Here is a 5211-nt window from a genome sequence, read left to right as displayed (position 1 = left end):
AATCAATAGAAAGGACCCCCAAAGCCTATACCTGAAAGAACCCTCAAGGATCCAAGAGCTTTTCATGACATTAAAACATTCATACATGTGTTGAACACTTAGTCTTACTCTTAGTTGTATTGCAATCACTCAAAGCCAAGGCCTCAAGTTATAAAGGTTTACTCACATTGATTTGCTTGGGACAAGCAAAACTTAAGTTTGGTGTTGTGATGACTTGCATCATCAACCCTTCTTTATTGCATAAAGAAAACCATAAAATAGCATAAATCTTATTTGATCAGTACAATTCATGCATTATTTGATGAATATTATGGTACACCATTTTGAGATGAGTTGTGCTGAATTTCAGGTGAAAAAGGCATAAAAAATGGGAAGAAGACAAACAAGAAGCTGGGCGTGTGAAACTGGCGTGCCACTTGGGAGCAAACGCCACAAAAATGCACTGGCGTGGCACGCCAGGAGCTAGGCGTGGCATGCCAGTACTAAATTCCAGAGAGGGAGATCCAAGCATGCATGTGGACGTGGCACGCCAAGGACTGGGCGTGGCATGCTAATACATTTTTCCAGAGAGCTACAATGGAGGACACAAAAGGAGCGTGGCACGCCAGGCTGGGCGTGGCACGCCTGACCCATCAACTACTATGGGCGTGCCACTTGAGCAAAGGGGCATGGCACGCCAACTCACCATTCCAAGAAGAACCTTCACTATGGCGTGCCACTTGGCGTCGAAGGCGTGGCACGCCAGCCCCAAGAAGTTACTTGGGCGTGCCACTTGAGAACCCAGGCGTGGCACGCCAAGCTTGAACAGTTCACGAATCCATGAGCGTGCCACTTGAACAGCATGGTGTGGCACGCTGGTACAACAATCCAGAGAAGGGGCTGAAGGTAATTGAAGACTAGGCGTGGCACTTGAGCAACCAGGCGTGGCACGCCAATGCACAAAGGACCAGAAGCAAGGACTGGGCGTGCCACTTGGTATCGAGGGCGTGGCATGCCAACCTTATCATTTCACTATGGCGTGCCACTTGAAGGCTGAGGCATGGCACGCCAACCACTGGAACCAAGACACGATTATGGGCATGGCACGCCAGCCTTTGGGCATGGCACGCCAGCCTTTAGGCGTGGCATGCTGGTATAAGTTTCTAGAGAGGATGAAGGAAGCCAGTTAAAAGGGGTGTGCCACTTGATATCGAAGGCGTGGCACGCCATTCACCATTCTTCACTTAGGCGTGCCACTTGAGCAACCAGGCGTGGCACGCGAGTGTCATTCAGAGAGCAAAAATGGGGTCTTACGCGTGCGCGTACAACGCGCTTGGGCGAGGGGGAGCGAAATAGGGAAGGGCGCGTGCGCGTACCGTGCGCGCACGCGTGCATGGAGTTGGGCTAGGGGCTTAGAGTTGGCCCAACCCAGGCCTAACTCTCTGGAGACTGGCCTGGGAGTCGCGCTACTAGACCTGCGCGCACGCGGCAAGTACGCGTCCGCGTGCATTTTGGGGAATGGAGAACTGCGCGTGAGCGTACAGTGCGCGCACGCGTACATGAGATTGGGCCTTAGGCTTAGAATGGGCTTGAGGCACGCCCAACTCTCTGGTCCATGGCCTAGTTTGGTGGCATCGCGCAGGGACGCGCGCGCGGCAAGTGCGCGTCCGCGTGTATTGACGAATTCGTGAAATGGCGCGCAGGCGCGATGCGCGCGCTCGCGCAGATGGGATTGGGCCTGGGGCCTAGAGCCAGCCCAGAAATGGCGTAACTCTCTGGAATTTGGCCCAAGCAGTTGCAGCAGCAGATCGGCGCGGGCGCGGCAGATGCGCGTCCGCGCGAGCTTTCAGGATCTGATAGTTGGCGCGCCCGCATGTAGTGCGCGTCTGCGCCTCCTCTTTTTTTTTTTTTTTTTTTTTTTTTTGGGTGTTCCCCTTAGTGTTCACAACTCTTATTCACTCAATCATCATAGAATTCACAAAAAATGCAAGTTTTGGTATGATTCATCTACTACTAAACACAACATGCATGTGACTAAGCTAACAATTAAATTGTACCAACAAATTATGTGAAACATCTACCTACAATGGTAACTCAGATCACCTATTAGGCAAATTTAAAAAGGGAATGAAAAGATTTTACCATGGTGGGGTGTCTCCCACCTAGCACTTTTAGTTTAAGTCCTTAAGTTGGACATTTGAGATGCTTATTGTCATGGTGGCTTATGTTTGTACTCATCCCTGAATCTCCAAGGATCCTTGCTTCTCAATTGGTTGACAGAATTTCCAACCATATTCATCAAGCTTGGGCAAAGTTCTACCCAAGATATGAGTCCCCATAGTTGGTCTTCATTTAGCGAACCGGGATCCCATATCTTGTCTTCACACCCATCCGTTAGTTGAGTTTCATGGTTTTGTCGGATGAGCGGTTGACATAGAGGGGATTGACTCATAGAATTCTCTTTACTCCACCAATGCTTCCTCCTAGATCCATATAAAGTAATTCTTGTCCCAACATCATCCCTATACCTTGAGGCCTTGGCCTTGATGAGCCTAATTCCTAACTTGCAACCACTACACAACTCATTTTTGCTTTTAATTCCACAAAGAGCTCTAAGTTGTCCATCCGTTTCAATCAAACCATATTCAAGCGAGAAAGTGAAGCGTATGGATAAGAATTTTACCCACTTGAAGGTTGTGTTGGATGGTAATTTGGGGAGAGAGGCTTCCCCACACTTAGACAATGCAAGGTCTACTTCCTTGTGCTCTTCCTTGTGTATTTCCACCTCTTGACGATTCTTCTCACTTTCAGCTGCATCCTCTTTGTTACGTGGCTTGGTGTTATCTTCAAGAACTTCATCTTGTTTAATGAGAGGCGATTCAATTTTGGATAGAAATTCATTGATGAACGAGGTCATCTCTTGATCAACCTCTTCATATTCTTCAATTTCAATATACACCATGCCAACGTTCTCCTCTTGGTAGCTCTCTTTCTCATTGCTCACCAAGGGTATGGGAGGTTGTGCACACTCTTTTATACTTTCAACTCCATGTCCAATGGGAGAGGATTCCATTGTAGAGAGAAATTCATCCATGATTGAATCCATCTCTTGATAAGCCTCTTCCAAGCCTCCAACGATGATATGCCTTGGAGGTTGCGCACCCTCTTCAACATTAATATCAAGCTTCTTGGAAGAGTGCTCCATGATGCTACATTCCCTTGGACTTTCAACATCTCCTAAATCTTCAACCGCTTCTTCCTTTTCTTCAATGATTATAGCTTCCTCTAGTTGCTCCAATACAAAATTTGGCTCCTCCTTCTCCACCAAATTTTCCAATTTCTCCTTCATGCTTTGCTCTCCTTTTGACTTTTCACATGTGGTCACGGAAGTACCTTGAGTATTCAAGCATTGGCGGGCTAAAGTGTGCACCACCTTGGTCAAATTGGTCACAAACTCAAGTGTATCCCGCTTCATGGCTTCTTGTTCTTGGAGTAACAAAGTAAGATGATCGTCTATTGGGGCTCGGGGTGAATAGGAAGGTTCATTATTTTGGAGAGAGGGTTCATGGTAGGAAGGCGGTTCTTCTTGGTAAATGTATGGAGATGATGAGTATTGAGGTGGTTCTTGGGGGTAATCTTGATGTGGTTGTGGTGATTCTAGAGGTTCTTGCTCATAATGGCCATAAAAGTATGGTATGGATGATTGGTTATATGATGGATATGGATCATAGGGTGGGGCTTGGTGATGAAAGGCTTGTGAGAATGGTTGAGGTTCATGTTGAGGATGAGATTCATAGGCATATGATGGTGGTTGTTGAGTGTCACAAAAAGAATCATCATAGCCGCTAAGTTGGCATGCACTAGGATGGAAATTATACCTATAAGTATCCGGAGGTTGTTGCCAATAGGAGTGATCAATTCCTTGAGGCTCCTCCCATCTTGGAGTGTTCCATCCTTGGTGCATGTTAGCATTGAAGTTCACATTCCCTACAACACAATTAGAGCCAAACTCATAGCCAAAGTGAGAATTCATTATAGAAAAACAAAATAAAACTAACAAAATCTAGTAACAAGCAAAAGACAAACTATTTACACTATTCACATATGTACAATAACCAATAACATAACACCATTGCTCATCCCCGGCAACGGCGCCATTTTTGACGATTGGATTTTTTTGACGGTTTAGAATTTCACTAATGAAATCTCGTTGTAAAGTATAGTTTCTAAACCAATCACTAATCCTTTCATACAAAAAGTTGTTTGTCACAAGTACAAACCCCTAAAATTTATAAACCGAAGTATTGGACCTCGGGTCGTTCTCCCTAGGACGTACAATGAAGTGTCTCATTATTGGTTATGAGTTATTTTGGGGTTTTGGATAAGAAGCATGAAAAGTAAATGGCAATGAAAATAAACTAACAACCATAGAAGGCTCTTGGCAAGGTATGAAAATTAGAAATCCTATCCTAGTTATCCTTTTCAATTGTGACGAGATTTGTTCATTGCTACCACTTAGTTAACCCTTACTAATTAAAGGAAAGTCAAGTGGATGAATCAATTTGATTTCTCAAGTCCTAATCAACTCCTAAAGGAATGACTAGCTTTGGAGGCTTTCAAATCAATTAGCAATCTCTCCAATTATCAATCAACAAAGGAATTAGATAACTCAAGTGTCACTAATTACTCTACCTAGGCCAAGAGGAACAAAATCTACACTAAAATCCAACCAAGCATTTCATCAAACACTTGGAAGGCACAAAAGAAAAGTATAGTCAATCACAACAAGAATGAATTCTAACTACAATTGAATGTAAAGAATTAACAACAACAATCAAGGAAATCACAATTATCATGAATTACCTCAAATTGCATTATTGAAAGAAAACCAAGGAACAACAATATATCCAAAACAAAATGAAGAATTACAATTATTAAAGCACACCACTAGAAAGAGGAAGAGGAGAACATTAAGAATTGGTAAATGAAAAGTGAATCAAAGCATGAGTTAAACCTAGATCTAAGAAGAGAGATTAACCTAAACCTAATCCTAATCCTAGAGAGAAGGGAGAGCTTCTCTTTCTAGAAACTAACTAAAAAGCTAAAACTAAACTAATGGTAACTAACATCTAAAGTGATCAATGATCCTCAGTGATCAATCCTCCTTTTTCCCTTAATCCTTCATCCTTTTATTCCTTTCCTTTAGCAATTTGGCGCCAAAATGGGTTCAGA

The sequence above is a fragment of the Arachis ipaensis genome, chromosome B9, assembly GCF_059453495.1.
Source record: "Arachis ipaensis isolate K30076 ecotype BB chromosome B9, ASM5945349v1, whole genome shotgun sequence".
Taxonomy (NCBI): domain Eukaryota; kingdom Viridiplantae; phylum Streptophyta; class Magnoliopsida; order Fabales; family Fabaceae; genus Arachis; species Arachis ipaensis.
This window is presented reverse-complemented; position numbering follows the sequence as displayed.